The sequence below is a fragment of the Mirounga angustirostris genome, unplaced genomic scaffold (assembly GCF_029215605.1).
Source record: "Mirounga angustirostris isolate CCGP_5_RB_7025 unplaced genomic scaffold, mMirAng1.0.hap1 SCAF_8, whole genome shotgun sequence".
NCBI classification, from domain to species: Eukaryota; Metazoa; Chordata; class Mammalia; order Carnivora; family Phocidae; genus Mirounga; species Mirounga angustirostris.
In genome coordinates this window covers 73,793,562-73,817,747 of record NW_026991716.1, presented here as the reverse complement: position 1 = coordinate 73,817,747, position 24,186 = coordinate 73,793,562, and the positions used below count along the sequence as shown (strand labels likewise).

The window sequence follows — 24,186 nt, the reverse complement described above, 5'->3', positions numbered from 1 at the left end:
GGATATAAAAGAACTAAGTCTCTTCAAATTAAACATTTCAAAATGATTTCACTCATGGTCACTCCTACTCCCTGCTGCCTGCCTCCCTGCTGCCTCCCACACAATATAAAACCCAGTCCTCTTCCTGTATTTTCTCTTGAATGGCACTACCATACACTCAGTAACCAAGCCAGAAACCTAGGAATCATCCTTGAGACTTCCCTGCTGTCTTCCACATCTAATCTAATAGATCTTTGCTTGTCTACTTCTTTCCATCTCTACCGACTCATCCAGGGACAGCCTCCCACCTCAACTACTGTATTAACCAGTAGTTATAATTACAGTCTTCTTCTATCTGGTCTTGATTGCTCACAATTCTCCATTCACAGTCGCACTGATTTTTTAATATGTAAATCCAATCCTGTCAACACCACCCCCATCCCACCCCTACTTCATCTTAAAACCTTTCTTGTTGCTCAAACCAAAAGTATTAACATAGCTTACAAGGTCCCATGGAGCAAAACTCCTGCCTATCTCTCCTTTACCCTCAATTGCCTAGCTGCCCTGGCCTTCTCTCAGATCTTTGAATACACAACACTTTTCCATCCCCCAGCGCCTTTGCATGTGCTCCTCTCTGTTTCTGAAACACTCTTCCCTCACTCTTCTAACTCAGCTTACAAATCTTAACATGAGTTTTACACTTCCTGAAACCTTCCCTGACTCTCCATTCCTCTGTTACACTTCCATAGTACCATTTTCCTTTCCTCTATAGCATTTATTATGATCTGTAATTACAAGTTACATGATTATTCAATTAATGACTATCTCCTATGCCAATTATCTATTGCTGTGAAAGTAGTGGCTTAAAACAATAATGATTATGATTTCTCATGATTCTGAGGTTTGGCTGAGGGTTCTTCATGCTGCTCCCTTCAGCTGTTGGGTAACTTAAGAGACTAGGCTTGGCTAGGGTAGCTGAAAGAAAGAGCTGAAACTCTCTCTCTGTGTGATTTTTCATCCTCAAGAAAGTTAAAACAAGCTTCTTCACAGGATAGCAAAAGTGTTCTAAGCAGGCAAGAGTAGAAGCTCCTATGGAGGAGGAGCAGAAGTCCTCCAACATCACATAAGTCTCATTCTATTGGTCAGAGTAAGTCATAAGGTTGACCCAGATTCAAGGTGTGGAAAAATAGATTCTGTCTCTTGATGGGAGGAGATGTAAGTAATTTGTGACCATGTTTAATATCCCACACTGCCTCTAGAATGCTACCACCACAAGGGCAGCAAATATGTCTCTCTTGCTCATTGATGGATCCCCATTTATTTATTCAAAAATATATTTGTGGATTGTTTCCTTCACTGTGCAGAAGCTTTTTATTTTGACGTAGTCCAAGAGTTTATTTTTGCTTTTGTTGCCCTTCCCTCAGGAGACATATCCAGAAAGAAGTTACTATAGCCAATGTCAAAGAAGTTACAACCTGTGTTCTCTTCTAGGATTTTTATGGTTTTGCATCTCACTTTTAGCTCTTTCATCCATTTCGAATTTATTTTTGTGTATGATGTGAGAAAGTGGTCCAGTTTCATTCTTCTGCATGTTGCTGTCCAGTTTCCCAACACCATTGGTTGCAGGGACTTCCTTTTCTCATTGGATATTCTTTTGTCAAAGATTAATTGACCCTATAATTGCGGGTTCATTTCTGGGTTTTCTATTCTGTTCCATTGGATCTAAGTGTCCATTTTTGTGCCAGTACCATACTGTTTTGATCACTGCCACTTTGTAATATAACTTGAAGTCTGGAATTGTGATGCCTCCAGCTTTGGTTTTCTTTTTCAAGATTGCTTTGGCTATTCGGGTCTTTTGTGATTCCATACAAATTTTGGGATTGTTTATTCTAGCTCTTTGTAAAATGCTATTGGTATTTTGATAGGAATTGCATAAAATGCTATTGGTATTTTGATAGGAATTGCACTTGCAAATAACATATCCAACAAAGGGTTACTGTCAAAATATATAAAGAACTTACAAAACTCAACACCCAAAAAACAAAAGATTCTGTTAAAAAATGGGCAGAAGGCATGAATAGACATTTTTCCAAAGAAGACATACAGATACCTAACAGACACATGTAAAAGTGCTCAACATCACTCTTCATCAGGGAAATACAAATCAAAACTAAGATGAGATACCACCTCATGCCTATAAGAATGGCTAAAATTAACAACACAAGAAATAACAGATGTTGAAACAAAACAAATGAACATGGGGGTGGTGAGGAGAGGAAAACCAAGAAACAGACTCCTATAGACTACAGAGAACAAACTGATGGTTACCAGATGGGGGGATGGGTTAACTAGGTGACGGGGATTAAGGTGTACACTTGTGATAAGCAGCGGGTGTTGTATGTAACTGTTGAATCACTAAATTCTACACATGAAAGTAATATTACACTGTATGTTAACTAACTGGAATTTAAATAAAACTTAAAATATATACACATATATTTGTGGAGTGCTTGATACATGCCAGGCACTATGTATATGTTAGGCACTCAAAAAGTATTTTTGGTAAAGAGAAGAGAAAGGGAGAAAAGAATCTTCACACACACACACACACACATGCACACACACACAATCAGAGCTCTGTTGTTTTAATGAACAAAAAACCTGCTTAAACACAACATTTTATTCAATGTGGACAGTGACTTAATTTATATATACTAGAATTAGGGTAAGGTGATATCATGGAAATAGCTCAAAGCTGAAAGTGGGAGAATTAGGCTTCAAATACAATTCTCCCCCTATTAACTATGTGCTTTTAAGCATGTGACCTTTCTGAAACTCAGCCTCTTCATCTGGAAAATGGAAGTAGGGTTGAAAGAGATTTTTGTCTGCTTTATGCAGCCCGGGACCCAGAACAATACTTGGTACACAGTAGGCAGTCAATAAATATTTGTTGAATAAATGAATGAATGAATGAATAAATGAATCCTGAAAGAAATAGTTACTCTCCAACTCCCTTTCCAATTCTAATATTTTATAATTCTAGTCCCTGAAATTCCTATAATCATTTCATGGTATTTTACTGCCAAATATATTCCACCTCTGGCAGCAGAAATAGCTAAACCTGTTTGCTCCTATAATCTCAAAATACAAAGCATAAGTCCCTAAGCTTCTCCAGCTGAGAGAGAAAAGATTTTCACTGTAACCAGATCAACTGACTACAGTCTTTAGTGAGTCTTGCTTATTTATTGAACAACAACCAAAGGAATCTTTGAGTAAGGGGAGCAATTATGCACATCACATCTCACAATATGTACAACCCCAGCAGGCTCTGATAAGTGTAATCTTTTGGTGGAGACAGAGTGAAAGGTCCATAAATATTTTCCCGAAGGAGGACAGACAGACTAACAGACCACAACATCATTTCAGTTTGCTGTTGCTGTGGTTTTTCTTCTAAGACAATGGCGCATTTTTGCCTGAGCATTACAAAACTACAAACAGCTCTGACAAGTGTGGTTGCTTCCGCTCCATCCTTCCTCATAGATAACAATGTGATATGACATCGGCCAACACTTCCACAAGGTGACAGAATCATGATGCCTCAGCCAAGGAAGCAAGTACCCCCCACAAACACCAGGATCAGCCAACCAACACCCCAGGGGAGGGCAGAGAACATCTTCTGTTTGCAGGACCTGAATGTAGCCTCAACCCGACTCATGCCCCAGCCGGTGCAGCCAGGCCTATCAGCCAAGGTCCGTCAACACCCAGCACCTTGCACTAGAAGCTTCCTGTACTCAGCTGCTATTCCCTTAGTCACTTTATATCAGATCTTCTGCATGGCACAAAAAGCATAGTTGAAAAGGGCATAGCCTGTGAATCAAACAGATTTGATCCTGATGCTTACAAACTCATATGACCTGGGACAAGGTCTACAAAATACAGTGTGTAAGATCTAGCTTGCAGAGACCGAAGCAAGAATTTTTACTATGCCTGTTTCAATGTAGGAAAATCACTGTGTCATTGTTGTTTTTGGTCACTGAGTAAGTAATAAATACAGCTATCACTGCTTCTTGCTCCATCCTGAACCACCACTCTAACTATAGTGGACTTTTACCTTCTAGTTTATTTACTTTTGCATAGTTGATATTTTTAACCATGATTTTTTTTTAAAGATTTTATTTATTTATTTGACAGAGAGAGAGAGACAGTGAGAGAGGGAACACGAGCAGGGGAAATGGGAGAGGCAGAAGCAGGCTTCCCATGGAGCAGAGAGCCCGATGTGGGGCTCGATCCCAGGACACTGAGATCATGACCTGAGCTGAAGGCAGACGCTTAACGACTGAGCCACCCAGGCGCCCCTTAATCATGATTTTTATCTTTTTCTGGGGATGAAATTATATTACATACTAAATATCCTTTTTTAAAACTTCTATTCCAGGGGCGCCTGGCTGGCTCAGTCATTAAGCATCTGCCTTCGGCTCAGGTCATGATCCCAGGGTCCTGGGATTGAGCCCCACATAGGGCTCCCTGCTCAGTGGGGAGCCTGCTTCTCCCTCTCCCTGCTCCCCCCCTTTGCTCCTATTCTCTCTCGCTATCTCTCTCTCTCAAATTTAAAAAATTTTTTTAAAAAACTTCTATTCCAATATGTCCCTCTAGCAGCACTGAGATTCACTGCTCCAGTTTTTTCAACTAGAAATCAAAAAGGTTTATTATTAAGCAGGTACATGTGCTTATTAATTAAAAATCATTGAATATAACTATTGAATGTTCAGGGAGACATCTGAGGCTGTGAGATACACAGGAGTGAATTCTCAGAGAATGAATAGAAATGCCTTTTTCGGACATGTATCATATGATCTCACTGATATGAGGAATTCTTAATTGCAGGAAACAAACTGAGGGTTGCTGGAGTGGGGGGTGGGGTGGGAGGGATGGGGTGACTGGGTGATAGACACTGGGGAGGGTATGTGCTCTGGTAAGCGCTGTGAATTGTGCAAGACTGTTGAATCTCAGATCTGTACCTCTGAAACAAATAATGCAATATATGTTAAGAAAAAAAAAAGAAGAAGAAGAAGGTAGCAGGAGGGGAAGAATGAAGGGGGGGAAATCGGAGGGGTAGACGAACCATGAGAGACGATGGACTCTGAAAAACAAACTGAGGTTTCTAGAGGGGAGGGGGGTGGGAGGATGGGTTAGCCTGGTGATGGGTATTGAGGAGGGCACATTCTGCATGGAGCACTGGGTGTTATGCACAAACAATGAATCATGGAACACTTCATCTAAAACTAATGATGTAATGTATGGGGATTAACATAAGAATAAAAAAAAAAGAAATGCCTTTTTCGGACAACTGATGACATGAGAAGGCTTTTTGTGTTTAGCAAACGTGGTAATCATATGAACATGTGCTTTCAAGTGAGAGGATACCTATTCTTCACCCCTGCCAGGACCCTATCCCAGGACTAGAAGGTGGTACTGGGCTGTGGGTCAGAAACAGAGTGAGAATGTCAATGATTTGGTAAGAAAGAAACCTGAAAACATCATGGTTTGTTAAAATGTTCACGGCCTCCTCCAAATAGTTACATCAAAATAGATGAGTGGATAAGGAAGATGTGATATATATCTACAATGGAATATTAACATTAAAAAAAGAATGAGATCAGATGGGTTAGCCTGGTGATGGGTATTAATGAGGGCACGCTCTGCATGGAGCACTGGGTGTTATGCACAAACAATGAATCATGGAACACTACATCAAAAACTAATGATGTAGTGTATGGTGATTAACATAACAATAAAAATTTTTAAAAAAAGAATGAGATCTTGCCATTTGCAACAACATGGAAGGATCTAGAGTGTACTATGCCAAGTGAACTAAGTCAGACAGAGAAAGACAAATACCATATGACTTCACTTATATGTGGAATCTAAAAAAGAACAAAACAAACGAACAAGCAAAATAAACAGAAACATACTCACAGAAACAGAGAACAGGGGAGGAGGGATGTGGGGGATGGGCAAAATAGGGGAAGAAGATTACAAGGTATAAACTTCCAGTTATAAAATAAATAACATGTGGGGATAAAATGTACAGTATTGGGAATGTAGTTAATAACATGTAACAACTTTGTATGGTTACAGATGGTAGCTAGATTTATCCTGGTGATCATTTTGCAATGCATATAAACGCTGAACCACTATATTGCACACCTGAAACTAATGTGGTATGTCAGCTACACTCCAACTTAAAAAAAAATAACAGCTGCATCAGAATAGCTCACCCAAAATGTGCAGTGCCCTTCTAGATAGTGCATATAGATTGAACACTTGGTAGGTGCTCAGTAAATGGTGGCTATCATTATCATTTTCCTGCACTGCTACCATTCTAGGTTCCTAGTACTGGCAACAAATTCAGCAGACATTTGCTAAGCACCTACTATGTCCTGGTACTGGCCCAGCACCTGCAGGAGCAGAGAGCAGCTATTTAGTCTCCAGCAGCTGGCTTCCCTTATTTCCCTGGAGCCTTCCCACCAACTGACCCAGCAACATAAAAACTCTTCCAAGGCTGGCGTAGGGGGATGCAAGAACTGGCCTGGAATATTTTGTTTGCACTCCAAATCATTTAATATTATGTTTTTATTTATGCTCACAGCTGCTGCTATAGTGTGCATTATTTTTAGAAGCTGAAAAATACAAGTAAAGAAGGAAAAAGAAAAGGTGCTTTTCACTATGGAATCTTCAACAATTAAAGAACAACCAAATTCTAAAATCCAAGAGGATGTTTAGAGAAAATGGTAAAGATGAAAAAGACAGCTTTGGGTTTCCAATGCATTCTGGAAATAATTTTGAAAAAAAAAAATGAAAAACGCAATGCTTACACCTGGAGGGGAATTAAAAGCTAAAACATCATGGGTATCTGATGCCCCCCCAATTCCTGCAGAGCTATGCTGCTTGGTTCTTAAAGTTGATGGAATTTTATGTTTGCAACAATGACCTGGGTCTCTTCAGGTATTTATTAAAGATGAGCACTTTTCATTACACTTAGGGACCTAGTTTGTTATGGAGAAAAACAAACCTGCCTTCAGACTAAATACAATAAAATCCTCTCTAAATCCGGACTTTGAATATGTCTTAAAACAATAAAAAATTCAGAATATGCATGTAACTAAAGGCCAGGGTAAATTATAAAATCAACATGTGTATTTGAACTTCGTAGATTACTAATCTATGTCTTTTTGAGGATTTCTGAGATGGGGGAAAGCTTTGGTGGAGTATCAACCCATAGAGGGAAGTCAGAAATCTCAAGAAAAGCAGAAAACAACAGTGTCCAGATGTCAAAAAACACAGGGGTAGTGATTGTGCAAAACTGGGGCAAAGTTAGAACTTGGAGGTGGAGGAGGGATGGATCTAGATTTTGTGGGGCATGAGGTTCATATATTGGAGGATGAGAGGGTCCTCTTTAAAAGAAAAGGAATTAAAAATTACAAATAAAAAATTGGGCCCAGGTCTTTGGAAGGGGCCTGTGCAAGGGAGGGGGCCTGAAGTTTACACTCCCTTGGTTTCACAGTAAATCTACCACAAATTGAAGACAGAGGAAGAGATTTATGGGCCCCAATTCAAGAGCTGTAAATTCTGATCTCGTCTCCCCCATCAATACCTTGTAACTATGAGTGAGTTATATATTCTCACTGTACTTCCATTTCTTATCTGGCCAATGGTGCTTGCGATACATGATGCAGTGAAAAAGAGAATGGACTTGGAATTATCATGAAAATGACTTGATGGGACTTGAGGTTTGAGATACACCTGTGAATCAATAAAGATAACTGGGCCCCTAACATAGCTTTTCCTCTATGTTATTCGCATCACGGTATAATTTATACCTCTCTACATTCGATTATCTAATCAGCCCACAACATTTATTGAGCTCCTACTATGTGTCAGCTACACTAAGTGCTGGAAATACTGACGTGAACAAGACAGGTAAGTCCCTGCTCTTTGTGGGGCTTTGTTTTGGTTGAGACTGCTAGATGATTAGTGAGTAAGAAACAACCACAGAAAAATGCAGTCATTTTAGCTAGGGATAATATCGGTGGAGAAAATGCAGGTTAATGGAATAAAGAGGCATGTATTTTACATTAACTTCTATAATAACCTCATTGTAAGACTTGCAAAAGTGAAGGAAATGAATTGTGGTTCTCAGAGAGTTTACCTAGTAGTACAAGTAGGACAAAGTCTACAAGGCAAGGAAGGCAGGGAGAGTCAAATATTTTAAGAGAGATAAAAGAAAAGGGGGTGGGTATTCAAAGGAAGGAGGAAGAATAAGAAAGTTTACCTGAAGGAGCTGACATCTGAGCTGTGGTTCAAAGGATGCACAGGTTTTACCCAGACAATTCGAGGAGGAGAAGGAATAGCACATCCCATGTGAGATGCTGAAGTTTAAATATTCAAAATTTAGTGAGATAGCATCACTGTTCACAATTAACATCTTTAAATGCCCCGTCAGAAAAGTTTAATATTTTGGTTTTTTTAGGATGTCATTTATATATTTCACACAGCTATAGTACCTTCATGAGAAAACTTATTACAGTGCATTTTTATTTGAGGTACAAGCAGGAGATGTGTAAATATACATCAGCATTATTTTTCATTAAATGTGACTTAGTTACAGCAGCTTGCTAATTAAGTTGCAGTTTATCAACACATTGAAACTGTTTCCACTAATGTCAAAAGCTCATTTGCATCGCTAAAGAGCTTTAATGTTATTTATTTTTGAGAGCATCTTAAAGGTTTGAGCTGCAGGGATATTTGCCTGCAAGCCCAAATAATTTGAAGATAAGGTTGACATGATATTTTAAATTGTATTGAAACATATTGGAGGAAAATGAAATTATCTTCTCATTATAGAAGGTCCTTTTCACTGCCCACCATCCACAATTTTAATAAATCCTTTTTTTCTATTGATTATTCTTTGAAATTTGAAGATATAAATTTATTAAGAATTCCAACATTTAAAGGGGGAGTTTCTAATTCTGGAACATCTCCCCTTCACACAGAGTATGAAAAAAAAATCCATGAATCAAATGTTTGAGGGGGTTGGTTGTTTTGAGGGCTTTTTATTGTTCATGTTGGTCTTTCACGCTGTTTCTATTGTTGTTCTTTGTTTTATTTGTTTTCATGATTTAAGAACACAGGCATAGGCATTATCATATATTCCTCTCCAAATTATGACTGCCACTCTAATCTATATTTCAATTCCAGGAGGAGATCCTAGCTAAAATAAATAAATACAGATTGGGCAACCAATAAACCTGCTCTAGGGGCGCCTGGGTGGCTCAGTCAGTTAAGCGTCTGCCTTCGGCTCAGGTCATGATCCCAGGGTCCTGGGATCGAGCCCCGCATCGGGCTCTCCGCTCTGAGGGAAGCCTGCTTCTCCCTCTCCCACTCCCCCTGCTTGTGTTCCCCCTCTCTCTGTGTCTCTCTCTGTCAAATAAATAAATCTTTAAAAAAAAAAAAAAAACCTGCTCTAGAAACAGGTGGCAAATTTCAAGTTCTCATTCAAAGAGAGCAAGCTTCCTCCTGTTATTTTCTTCCCAAATCTACTCCTTCCCAGTTATTTTGTTGTGTTGTGGTGGTAATAATGGTCATGGTGGCGACGGTTCCAGCCATAGTCAGCACCTGCCATAATAAGCACTGTCTTAGGTATGAGGCATGCCTGAACTTGGCAATACCAACCAGGAGGAAAGAGTATTTGACCAAGTAACATGCGACTAGGAAACAATCATAGCTGACCCCAGCAGTAGAGCCATAACAACCCAGAGACCCAATGGTTCATGGACCTCATGAGAGGGTGAGACCAAAGGGTCTCTCAATGGTTGGAGAGAGACAGTCTTGCAAGTCTGTCTTTGTCTAAGGAAATCCTGCTATCATGGGCACCCAGCATCTGCTCTTTAGGGAGCAAGAATTAAGTCAAAAATTCTGCTTTTTATTTACTATCAGCAATCCAACTGCTAATGTATTTCCTGCTCAGAAACTAGAGTGCTCTTAGTCCTGCGGTGGGGACAGGGAGATATCACTACATAAGTATGGGGGAGGGGAAGAAGGCTGGATGGAGCTGATGGCCAGGAATTTAGGGACTGCCTTAGAGACATCCCCTTTGTTTTTCAATTGACAGGGTGAAGTTTCTCTAAATCCATTCTCCTCATCATGACCAAGCTCTCAAGTTTACCAATGAGATATCTTCTTCTGCTTCATGAAGTAAAATTCTAACCAATATAATTGCTTCTCTAGATTAATCAACAAAGACAGAATACTGACTGTCCCAAGAATGAAAATGGCAAAAATATCTTAGTTCTCAAGAGAAAAGAAAGTGAGTGAAGTTAAGAGTTCCATTTTAATCATCTCTCCTTGCATTAACAGAGAATCATTTGCAAGGAAGTTTCTAGGAGAATGGAACACAAGATGTCATGTAATGTGGTCAACAGAAGTCCAACACTGAGTTATCGTTCCATTGATCCATGTCCCAGTTATGATAACAGCCTCATTCCCAAGCCTCCACTGCAATGGAACCCCAGTGCAAACAGCCTGCCCCACTCTCCTGAGTGTCAACTCTGTCCCTGCCACTTCTTGGTCTTCCTCAGCCTGCTCCTGCTCTAGTCACCTTCCTTCCCCAACTTCAGCCCTGGATCTCCAGGATTCCATTACCAGAGTCCCTACTAATACTCTCTGCGCATTTCAAGGGACATGTAGGTACTTCATCTTGAACTCTTCGTTGAAAACTGCCAAGACTCTGACCTCTGTTGCAGTCTCCAATGGAAACCATTTCAAGTTTTAGTCTAGCATCTTCTGTTGAATCCCAAGACAAAGCACCTGTCACCAAACCCTAACCTTTTCCTCATCTTTTCCATGAAAAGAGAGTGTAAGGAGAATCCTGGGAAATTTATGGTCCTTGGGCATAAATAATCCAAATTAGCAGTAAATGCAGCATTAAATTAGACTAAGGAAGGGGATGTCTTTATTCTCTACCCTTGCATCTGACTGATGAGATCATTCCCAAGATATTTTTTTAGTATGTTTAAAGAGAATCTAAAGCAAGTTAATAAAAATAAAAATGTGTCCAAACATGGAAAGATTGATTGATGGGGGAAAAACCTGGAGATGTTAAATGTCTCAGAAAAGACTTAATAGAAGAGGTGGCCATGAGCATTTAAAAATATAAACTAGGCAAAGAAGTGAAGAAGTGCTTGGAGAAATAAAACACAGAAACAAAATTGAATTAAGAAAAACATAACAGGGGCACCTGGGTGGCACAGTCGATTGAGCGTCTGACTCTTGGTTTCGGCTCAGATCATGATCTCAGGGTTGTGAAATCAAGCCCTGGGTCAGGTTCCATGCTCAGTGAGGAGTCTGCTTGAGATTCTCTCCCCCTCTCTGCCCCTCCCACTCATGATCTCTCTCTAAAATAAATAAATCTTAAAAAAAAAAAAGCAAACATAAAAAATAATTAAAAATAGGGATAGGTTAAATAGACGATGGAGATTAAGAAGTGTACTTGTGATGAGCACCAGGTGTTGTATGTAACTGTTTAATCACCAAATTGTACACCCGAAATTAATTTTACACTGTATGTTAACTAAATGGAATTTAAATAAAAACTTTAAAAAATAAACAGTATATTCACTAATAATAATAATAATAAATTGTGTTAAATATCAAAATTTAACTTTCCAAGAAAAGTTAGTCGCTGTCATGTCCACTGCCTACATATGGTAAATTGACTATCATCTAGTAAAGCTTTGCCCAATAGCAATGAAGAAATCACTACATAAGCAGAGCCCTTGAGTAGGAGAGAGGTGAAAGGGCAATATTATAACTTTGTTCCTCTAGGAATCAGGTCCTGCTGACCTCTGATCTAGGTAGGTGTGATTAAATCTTAATATAGGCAACTTCCTAATCCAAAAAACTTATAAAGAAGGCTGTGAATAGATATTCATTCTAAAACCACATTCATACTAGGAGATAACTATTGAACTCAAAATAAATGTGTATTCATAAAGTAAAACACAATTTTTCTCAGGAAATTATCCCTCATTCTCACCCAAAAATTGCAGCTAAAACAAGAAGTAAATTCTATCCCGGCCTCACTCGTCCAAAATCAACGTGAAATATGGGAGTAAAACATTAGAATTAGTGTAAGAAGATCTGGGCACCAATCATGATCCCATCATTTATCAGCTTTATGGCCTTGGGCAACTTGCTTCTCTTGATCTGCTTTCCCAATGGGAATGCTCTTGACTAATAACTGTCCTTCCTAAATCATGTATTGCTATGAGGATCAGATGAAATGATGCCCTGTAAAAGGGATTGCAGACCAAAAGAGTCAAGGAAGTTGCCCAGGGGTGCCTGAGATGACTCTGAAAGAACAGACGGAAGAAACATGGTAAGAGTTCACTTCAGGGAGAGGGAGCATGGATGCAAGATAGATAACTGGGTTTCCAGAGAGCCATCAGTGGTTACATCAATATGTCTGCAAGACCCAAACTTTTAGGGAAGATGGGGCTGGAGAAGAGCTGGATCAAGAAGGAAAGAAGAGCTGAAGAAGAAGCTGAAGAAGAGCCAGGCTGAAGAGCTTATATTTTAGCCTGGGGAAGGTCGGGCTTAAGTTTTACAATTTCCCTCTTTCAAATCAGCAAGAGCAGGAGCTCCCCAACAACACATGGGCACATGTTTTTCTCATCATAGAGTAAGTTTACCATGTACAGAGAGTAGAGAAAGGATTACCAGTGTACTGCCTCTTTTAGAGAATTTTTGCTACTTCAGGAGAGCAAAACTTGCCACCCCAAAATGTGTATCTTTGGCATGTGGATTATTTGGGACTGATTCTTTTTCCAGATTTTCTTCCAGAAAACTCGGGAAGAACCTTTCACCTTCCCACTAACTGGCTAAAAAATTTTAGATACAAGACCTCCTCCAGGAAGGGAGCTCTCACCACAGGTAACTATAGTATATGAACTAGGTGTGGACAAGGAGGAACATAGCAAAGTTTGCTTATTAAAATTGCTCTCTGTGTCCCATTGTTTCTCTGTGGCCCAGCAAATATTTGCTTATCAAACATTTACTTTTTTTCATCTTCCTGTGAATTATCTTCCTTCCTTTTGAAGTCCCAAACCTGTACTCCCTTCTCCTTTGCTCTGGGTGACGTATATGCCACATTTTGCCTGACTATCTTTGGAATCTCTCATGTTTATGTGGATTCACTATACATAAGCAATTAAATTTTATTTTCTTCTGTTAATCTGTCTCATGTCAGTTTAATTCTTAAACCAGCCAAAAGAATCTTGAAGGATAAAATAAATATCTTCCTCCCCAACACTACCAAATCAACAAGGACCTGTTGATAACAAACTCACATCCATTAAGCCATGAAAACAGCTTTATTATATGAAAACTTCAATCACTTAAATGATCAAATAATCCTGAATTTCTGCAACGATCAATGGTCAAGGATCTCAGATAAAGCTTCAGCTCTCTTTCCCAAGGTCCTGTTAATTCAATATTCAGAAAATCACAGAACAATGATGCCCAGGCTTTTGAATTACTGACACCTCTCAAATTAAAAATCCTTTTGTGGAACACCTTCCACATAGCAGGCACTGAGATACAGACTTTCACTATAATGTCCCTTTTAATTCTCCTGAAGACATGGTTTCTTCTTTAAATTTAATATCATAAAAATCAATAATATTCTGAGAATTTCGTAAAACCTTTGAGATCATTAGCATATCCCTATAGGGGTTTTTCCCCCAAAATGAGAGTCATTAGGCTAGAGAGAAGGAGAAGGGCCTTTATCAGTGGCTGTAGCATTATCTACCTTACTACCCCTAACCTTTGAACCCTTGTTTTGAAATCATTCCCAAAGCCTCATCCAAGCTGATACTGTTTTCTTTCCTTCTTTTCAATAAATTCCAATAGAAATGGCAAGTTTTCAAGTTTTCACTTGAAAAAAACACACAACAAAAAAGTGAACAGGGCGCCTGGGTGGCTCAGTCGATTAAGTGTATGACTCTTGACCTCAACTCAGGTCATGATCTCAGGGTTGTGAGGTTGAGTCCTGCATTGGGCTCTAATTCAGTATGGAGTCTGCTTGAGATTCTCTCTCTCCCTTTCCTTCTGCCCCCTCCCCCCTCTCTCTCTCAAATAAATAAATAAAATCTTTTTTTAAAAAGTGAACAATTTTAGTTAGTGATAAGTGTAAAGAAGGAAGGCACAGCACTTCTGGGAAGGCCTCTCTGAGGGGACGACATTTGGACAGAGACCTGAATCTCAGTGATGTGAGGGCACTAGCCCTGAAGAGATGCAGAGAGAGCATTCCAGGCAGAGGGAAAAGCAGATGTAAAATTCCAAGGTCTAGAACAAGTCTGGTGTATTCCAGGTCCCAGGGAGGGGGAGAGTGAACATCAGATAGAACGTAAGAGAACTGGGGCACCTGGGTGGCTCAGTCGTTAAGCGTCTGCCTTCAGCTCAGGTCATGATCCTGGGGTCCTGGGATCGAGCGCCGCATCAGGCTCTCTGCTCAGTGGAGAGTCTGCTTCTCCCTCTCCCTCTCCCTCTGCTGTTCCCCCTGCTTGTTCTCTCTCTCTCTCTCAAATAAATAAAATCTAAAAAAATTAAAAAAAAAAAAAAAAGGTAAGAGAACTGGTAGGGACCAGATTACAAAAGACCTTATAGGACATGATTTAAAAGATTACTTTTTTAAATCTTTTTATTTGGAAATAATTTCAAACTTACATAAAAGTGAAAATATAATAGTACAAAGACGACTTATATGCCTTTTATCCAGATTTGTCTATTGTTAACATTTTATCCCATTTCCTTTATCACTTGTGGTGTGTGTGTGTGTGTGTGTGTGTGTGTATAATTTCTTGGAACCATTTGAAAGTTGCATGCATCATGGCCCTTTGCCCCTAAACACTTAAATGTGTATTTCATAAGAATGGGAATATTCACTTATATAACCACTGTATGGTAAGCAACTTCAGTAAATTTAGCATTAATACAATAATTTTAACTAACCTCCCATCCGTGATCCAATTTTATCTATTTACCTAACAACGTCCTTTACAGCCTTTTTTCTCTCCTGTATAGAATCCTGTCTAGAATCAGGTATTTCATTAGTTGTCATGTCCCAAACAATACATTACTCATTTTGGGTTTCTATGATGTTTCCTTAGTTACTTGGTTCAGGAAATGGATCCCAGCCAGAATACTACCTAAGTGATATTGTGTCCTTCCCAAGTTAGCACATCTAGAGGAACTCAATGTCCATCTGCCCTTTACTGGTAATGTTAATTTTAAATATTTATTTATTTATTTTAGCGGGGAGGGGCAAAAGGACAGAGAGAGAGAATTTCAAGCAAACTCCCCATGGCAGTGTAGAGCCCAATGAGGTACTCGATCTCAAGACCCTGAGATCATGCCCCAAACCAAAATCAAGAGTTGGGCACTTAACCAACTGAGCTACCCAGGCGCCCCCCTGATAATGTTAATTTTAATTACCTAGTCAAGGTGTTATCTGATTTCTCCACTATAAAGTTACAATTTTTTTTTCTCACAACCAAGAGATTGGAATGAAAAGGAAAAGCCGGCTAAGAAGATTGAGAACAAATGGACAATGATGTAGAAGTAGACCAAGGGTCCAATATCCTAAAGTCAAGTCAAGAAAGTGTTTGAAGAAGGAGCACAAATTATTTGATACTAATTTTATATTACACATTTAGTGATACTTAATATTTTTATGCATTATGGAAATAGAACCTTATAGTTCACACTTCATACTTTTCAATGAGCTTCCAGACACCATGTCTCTTTAGGCATACTGAATTGAGTAAGAACAAAATTGGAAAACAGTAAAAATCAAAGAGTTATAGCCTCTGTTCCTATACCATATGGAAGTGAGTGACAAACCCAGACTTACATGAATCCAAATCCATAATGTGAACAGTCCCAAAACTGAAACACGTATCCTTAAGAAGATCAGCATTTCTTGGAGACAATAGAGGAACATTATGGTTACAAATGTGGACTTAACAACAAGTAAAATAAACGTTTATCTAATACATCCTAAATGCCAGGCAAGGTCCTAAAGCTATAGCAGAGAACAAAACAAAATAGCTACCCCTGCTTACGTAATTACCTTCTGGGGGGTCTAAGAGACGTGCACTTGCATCCTAGTTCTGTCCTGTGACCTTGAGCAATCAACTTCTTGCAAACTTGCTTTTCTTTTATAATGAGGTTGCTAACTTCTACCTCATACTTCTAACTGGATATGGCAGAGTGAATTCAAAGGTTTACCTCTATGTCACTCCTAAAACTCTGCTAAAATTTCTCTAAGGGAGAGAGGAAAGGTATAAACCAACAAAGACAAAGAGAATGGCAGAACATAAAGCAGTAATAAAATTTTGAAAACCAGAAAACAGATGAACAAATGATAATCAATTTAGTAAATCAGAAAGCACTGAAACCCAAGTCAACAAGAGAAGTCCAAGAAATGGATTGATTCACATTGTAGTGCAGTTTAGGAGTCTGCAAAGTGGTTTAGGTAAAGGCCCAGATTTAAGCCTTGCAGGTCATGGGGTCTCTGTCACAATCAGTCAAGTCTTCTTCGTAAAGCAAAAGCAGCAATAGGGCAATACACAGCTAGTGGCATGGCCATGTTCCAGTAAAGCTTCATTTATGAAAAAGAGACAGGGATTGAGGGAGAAAGGATTATGATTTGGCAAGCAGACCAGATTGCTAAAGTCTGGTATAACACCTCAGGGATGAAGGCATCAGATCCCTCCAAAGGCAGCAGAGCAATGGTTCTAAAAATCAGAGTGAGAATGTGTAAAAGAGGGAGGTAGGACCCCAGAACCCCTTTCCCACCAACTTCAGCCAGATGAAAGCCCCTCCCACACCCTGCCAGAAGACTAGAGAATTATTGTCTGGGAAACTGATTCAGTACCCAATTCTGGGCTTGGGTACATATGAAGGTGGGTGTGAGATGTCTTACTAAAAACAAGAAATTAAAAAAATCTCAAACCCTAGTCCTCACTCAGCTGGCAGGGCCTGGCAAGCAGGCTTGGGCTCTTTCCACAGAAAACTGGTAGATTTCTCTCTGGAGAAACTGATCAATCCTAGAGAAAAGATCTAAAGAGGCTGAGAGTTGGTGGTCACCCAACAGAACAATCCAGACAGAACTTCCTAGAGTAAGGCTCACTGGTTTAGCCTCCTCCACCCAAATACAATTAACGGTCAGTTTTTTACTGCTTCTATCTTAAAAAATCATCCTTTGTCACTAAAGACAGGAATCAAAATGAACATATAGGAATACTTTTTTTAAAGAAAGAAAGAAAAACTCAGAGGAACAGAGCAGGTAGCTAAGAAAGCTTCAAAATATAATAATTAATTCTCCTCAGAAGATAAGAGAAGATATTGCATCCATGAATTAAAAATAGGAAGCCAAAAAAAACAAAGCACTGTCAGAGAACACAAGAACGCCCCTGGGAATTAAAAATACAATGGCAGAGATGAAGAATTCACAAGAAGCACTGGAAAATAAAGTTGAGAAAGTCTCCCAGAGACTAGAACAAGAAAACAAGAAAGAAAAAAAATAAGAAAATCAGTGGATCAATCAGGAAGTCTAACATCTAAATAAGAATCATTCCAATCAGAGAGAACAGAGAAAATACACTGTATTCTATAACTTTGTATTTTTATAAAATGACTTTTTTTTAAAGCAAAGAGAGAATACAATTTCAATTTATAACCCCAGGAATTTGTCTGTTGAGAAAAGCCTGTAGACAAACCAGAAAGGATCATTCACATTCCACTTAATATTTCTCTCCAACACATATTTAGGCTCATTATTCAAACCAGTAAAGGACAAACAAATTAGTTTTCTCTTTTCTAAGCCATGCAAATCAGTTTCAATAATCTAATCTAATTCTTATGTACATCCCCTACTGCTTTTATCAAAGAATTTCATCAAGGCTTGTCACCCCAACTTTCATCTGTGCCTGAGCATCCCTAGAATTCAGGCTCTCCACACAGAATCCTCCAATTTTCTGGCAGGTGTGGGAAGGGCTTTACCGACTGCAGGAGAGAGGGATCTGGGGGCCCAGGTGTCTCTTTTAGACACTTTCAACCAATCATCCTGTTTCTAAATCCTCTACCCACCACTTTCAGAAGTATCTAGTGCCTTCAGCCCATACACTTTTTATTTGAATTAGATGTGCCTTTTATTTGATTTAAACATTAGACATTTGTGCACAAATGACAAATCCCTTCAACTGATTAATTTCCAAAAGGTTCCCCCCAAAATTCCTAGATGCAGATGCAAAAGAGCTTATACAAAACTAGCTTCTTTGTACAAAGGGGAAATGCACTTATTTTCTCTCTTACAGACACACAGAGATATGGCAGCCTCAGTTTTTCAACTTTAGCCAACATCAAGAGCAAGTACAGACTCATGAGAGTCCACTACTCTAGTTTACCCTTGAAATTGTCACAGACCTTTAGATACTTCCACATACTTTCCAAAGAGTCCTCAAAACAAACCTTGGCTTTCAGTCTCTAAACCGGAGACGGAAGTCCAACAAGGTCTTCCAGGCTCTCCCCCTACAGACAGTTTCTGGCATCTAAACCTGGTTGCTTAGAATGTGAGACTCTGTTTTTTAAAAAGAAAAAGAAGAACTCTTTTAATCATTTAGTCAATTTTCACCCAGCAGTCATTTTAAAAGAAGAGGTTCTCTTAGTTTTTTTTTTATTCTTGTTAATCCCCATACATTACATCATTAGTTTTAGATGTAGTGTTCCATGATTCATTGTTTGTGCATAACACCCAGTGCTCCATGCAGAATGTGCCCTCCTCAATACCCATCACCAGGCTAACCCATCCTCCCACCCCCCTCCCCTCTAGAAACCTCAGTTTGTTTTTCAGAGTCCATCGTCTCTCATGGTTCGTCTACCCCTCCGATTTCCCCCCCTTCATTCTTCCCCTCCTGCTACCTTCTTCTTCTTCTTCTTTTTTTCTTAACATATATTGCATTATTTGTTTCAGAGGTACAGATCTGAGATTCAACAGTCTTGCACAATTCACAGCGCTTACCAGAGCACATATCCTCACCAGTGTCTATCACCCAGTCACCCCATCCCTCCCACCCCACCCCCCACTCCAGCAACCCTCAGTTTGTTTCCTGCGATTAAGAATTCCTCATATCAGTGAGGTCATATGACCTCTTAGTTTTCAATTTTAAAATAGTAAAGACATTTAACCAAGGCAGAAGGACAGGTCAATGGCGATCAGACTTTAACACATGAGCTCTGAAATTGAACACACCTGACACTCATTAAAAACTCAAGGGTCAGCAGTTGCAGCATCAAAACATGAGAATCAGGGAGATGCAGAAGTTCTTAAAGCTACACTGGCTTTGACATTCCTTGGCCCAGAAATGCTTCTTCATTACTTTGCATGCTTGTGAGGTGAGTACACTTTTTTTTTTTCCCTGAGACCAAGACAAAGAGCTAAGATGATTCTATCAGCAGCCAGAAAGGCAAATATTCAATGGCACAGGGAGTGATGTGAATAATACCTTGCTAACGCCACAGTTGAGAAAGATGACTGGTCTGAATAAACCAAGTCTAATGACCCTGTGGCAGAAATGGGTGTCCCAAATGCCTGGAAATAAGAGAATTCTCAATAAAGACAAAGAGGTCATACATAAAGATTCATCTAGATTGCCTGTTATCTCCTAAGGAGAAGAATTCCCCTATCATTTTTTAAAGTATAATTAACATACAGAGTCCATCCATAGATGAATAGATAGAGAAGATGTGATGTGATGTGTGTGTGTGTGCGTGTGTGTATCCACACATATACACAATGGACTATTATTCAGCCATTAAAAAAAGAATGAAATTATCCCATTTGCAACAACATAGATGGATCTAGAGAGTATAATGCTAAGTGAGATAAGTCAGTCAGAGAAAGACAAATACCATATGATCTCACTCATATGTGGAATTTAAGAAATACAAAAATGAACAAAGAAAGAAGAGATAAAGAAACAAACTTAACTATTGAGAACAAACTGGTAGTTGCCAGACGGGAGGTGGGTGGGGGAATGGGTAAAATAGATGAAGGGGATGAGCAATGAGTAATGTATAGAATTGTTGAATCATTATATTGTACACCTAAAAGAATTTACCCATCTTTGATAGTAAGATCAAAAACAAAAACAACAAATTCTAATTTTTCCTCTACTAATGAAGGCATTGGAAGAGCTGCTTTAAAAACAAAACCAGATTTAATCTATAATTGGAGTAATATAAAATCTTCACTACCAGATGATAAGATTCACCCTGAGAGCTGAACAAGTCAAATCTGCATTCTTGGGGCCCATGAGATGCATATCTCAGATAACACAAGATAAATGACTCCCAGAGTTGGGTGATCTTGTTGGGACCTGTAACTGTCCCATGGATCCATGGTAGATCCATAGTAACTGTGCAAGGAAAACTCAGAAATAATGGTCAGCTTTTAAAAAGTAGTTTTATGGGCGCCTGGGTGGCTCAGTTGGTTAAGCGACTGCCTTCGGTTCAGGTCATGATCCTGGAGTCCCAGGATCGAGTCCCATATCGGGCTCCTTGCTCAGCAGGGGGTCTGCTTCTCCCTCTGACCCTCCCCCTTCTGATGTGCTCGCTCTCTCTCATTCTCTCTCTCAAATAAATAAATAAAATCTTTAAATAAATAAATAAATAAATAAAAAATAAATAAAAAGTAGTTTTATTTGTAATTTTATATTTATATCTCAGAAAAACCAGTGTCTCAATAAAAGATATAGCTAATATTTAAAGAAAAAACCTCAATGTTTCAATTAGTCTGTTCATAATGCTCAGTGATGGAAAATAATAGTTATCCACATAATGTAACTGCAAGGATCTTACATATCTGTTAACATCCACCTTTAGTTAGGGAGTTATCAACTTGTAGAAAAGGGGCTCAAGGCATCATCTATCTTGCAAAATAGAGTTAGATACAGTGATTGTGTGCATGCACATGTGAGTGCACACACTTTATCTTTGGGTTTCAAGGTGCTTAGATAAAAGCAAGGTAAGATATCTGTTTTGCTGCCCCACACTTCTATGACTTAATTCCACTTTCTGCTTAAAGTACTTCACATATAAAGCTTCACATCATAACTAACACCATACACAGCTTTATCTGAATGTCAATTATGCATTAAGAACTATCTAAACACTGGAAATATAGTGGTTAAGAAGACAGAAAAAGTCCCTGACCTCATCTTTAAAAATTGAACCCATGCTTTACTCATTATAACATCCATCAAAGCATCTCGCTTGGTACCTCAGATATATATAATAGATGCCAAAGAAATGATTGTGAAATTGAATTGAATTTTTATTAGAGGTTCATTTCTAAATGAAGTTCATTTGTAGTGATGCTATTTGTAAATGGCTATTTGGGTGCAGTTATTGTATCAATCAAATGTGAATTGATCAAAACTCACTCACAGTTTTTCACAAACACACAATGCATCAGCACCGAGACTGATGTTGGTTAGTACGAATCAGTGCAATTGTTTGTTAGACTCTAAACATTAATACCTAATGACAGCTGTTTTAATCTTAATGCCTCTTAACATTTCCATTTCTGAGTCATTACAATTAAAAATACTTTTATATTTATCCATAGATATTTGAATTCTTCCTTTTAAGTTAAAGATAAATTATTAAAAACTTCCATATAGTATAATTCAGTAAAACTTGTTTTTTCATCCAAAGCTGGCTTACAATGAGTATACAGTTTTTTCCCTCAATCACTAATATTTTCCTCAATCCCAAATCAGCCAAAATTTGCCAAGCTGTGGGCAACTCCAAGGCAGGGGCTATTACCTCAAAATGTCCAGTACAACACCTGACATAAAGCAAAATCCCCATTCTAGATATTGCTGTGAAATTATGTTTTAGATGTGTGATTAACATTAACAGTCAGTAGACTTTGAATAAAGAAGGTTTTCCTCCCTCCCAAAATGTGGGTGGGCCTCATCCAATCAGCTGAAGGCTTTAAGAGCAAACACTGAGTTTTCTTAAAGAAGAAGGAATTCTGTCTCAAGACTATAACATAAAAACCCTGCTTTAGTTTCCAGGATGCTGCCCTGTGGAATTTAAACTCAGGACTGAAACATCAATACACCCTGAGTCTCCAGCCTGCCAGCCTGCCCTACAAATTTCAGATTTGCCAGCCCCACAATTGCATGAACCAGTTCATTAAAATAATCTGTGTGTGTGTGTGTATCCTATTGGTTCTATTTCTCTAGAGAACCCCAAGCCATAGACCTCCTCATTCACCCATACCCTTCCCCAAAATTAATCAAGTCATCTCTGGTTACTGCTATTTTGGGCTTCCAAGTCTAGTTGTGAGCACAATTTTTAAAATACCCCTTCCTAGGTTAAGTACATCCTTGACCTGCTCTATATACTCCCCAAAGTCTCCAGCAGCCTTGACCAGCCTTCTGTCCTCCTGAGTGACTGGAAATGGAAAATCATTTATTACCTCCTGACTCCTAGTCACCATGGTATGGCCTGCCTAGGGCCTTCACGTTCTGTCTGGAAGTATTTATTTGGTTGCTGACAGCCTCTTATATAGTCCACACTGAGCAACTGGGGTACTAGAAGTCTGTTGGAAAAGTGAGCGGGGATGTTTCAAGGAGGGGCTGGGGGATTACACAGAAACCAGGCAGAGTGAGGGTCATCACCGTGAGCTTCACCTGCTCCCCCACTGTGTCCAGGGATGTCTGTCATGAAGGAAAGAACTGTGGCTTTGTATGTGTATTTTAATGTAACTCAAAAAAATGAAGGTACTGTTCAAATGATAAAGTATCCAGCTGCTAAATTGTTTTTTACTTTTCCCTAGAAAGGAAAATAAGCCTTGGGTGTTTTCAGACTGATTACAAAGGTTTTGCTCTAGATTTTATTGAAGCAGATGGGTTTGGCTGCCTTTTTTGTGGCTAAAAGCCATGTTCACCCAAATCACTCATATCTTTGTCATTCTAATTGTTCCACAGTTCACTTTGAGAAGCTCTTAACAGCTTTTCTTTCTATTTTAAAGTATTGCAGAGAGAGCTAAGGCTGGTATTCAAGTATGCAGGCTTCCCTATAAACATCTCAGGGCCCAGGCTGTGAAAGCTAAATATTTACTGAACCCCCTCTCTCAAGGTCAGCAGAGACATTCAACTAACCAAATCCAATGACCTTTTATCTGTCTTTATTCTATTTGACCTCCTCCATTCATGTTAAAAAAACATCTACAGAGGCCTACTGGGTATCCGGCTCTTATCTAGGCACTAGGGACAAAGAAACCAACAAGACACGGTTTCTACTCCCAAATGAAGTGAAAGAAAAGGAGAGATAATATTAAGATATGTGTGATGGTTCCACAAGAGCATGTGAATTAAAGGTATGCGTGAAGGAGCACAGAAGACTGCCTTATTCAGGCTGGGATTTCAAGAGATGACTTCCTGAAGGAAGAAGCAGGAACTCATTCACAAAGCGTAAGTAGAAATTACTCATTGGATGAGGGAGAGAAAGATGACCCGGAAAAAGAATCACTGTGTAAAAGTAGCAAGGCATGGGACAGCAGGAAGCATTCCAAGAACTGCCAGAAAATTGACTGGAGGAAAACAAGTATATGGGGATGGCCAGATGTCAGGCAGGACAAAACAGGGGATAGGGGAGTCCCCAGAGGATCCTAAAGGAGCACTCTAACAGCAACACAGAAATGAGGGGGAGGAAGGCAGAAAGATTCTTTAGGAAGCTACTGGAAAAGCCCATGATGAGAACCTGAATGAAGGAACTGGCTGAATTATCCTGCCCTTAAATGAGATGGCACACGCAAGAGAAGAAAATGTTAGCTGGTGGACAGATTCAGGTTGACTTTGAGGAGCCTGCAGACCAACTGCATACAAGGTTCTGGCTAGAACATAGATGTGGGACATGAATGCATACTTAGCAATTACAAGAATTAGTATGTTTATAATCACCTGGTGTGAAGGTAAGAGGAACAGTGACCTGAAGATAGAATTTGTAAAAGGGATGACATTTTATAGAAGTGCAAAAGGGATGAGCCTGAAAAATAAAGGAGCAGCCAAGAGG

At 39.1% G+C, this 24,186-nt stretch overlaps 1 long non-coding RNA gene across 1 annotated transcript in view; it reads right to left on the bottom strand.

The window, feature by feature from the left end:
* LOC135365578 (uncharacterized) overlaps nt 1–18,890 on the bottom strand; it is a 90,844-nt gene extending 71,954 nt beyond the window's left edge. Inside the window, exon 1 of the long non-coding RNA XR_010413688.1 lies at nt 15,950–18,890. This is a non-coding gene — a long non-coding RNA (uncharacterized LOC135365578). The remainder of the gene's footprint in view (nt 1–15,949) is intronic.
* Nucleotides 18,891–24,186: the final 5,296 nt, after the last annotated feature.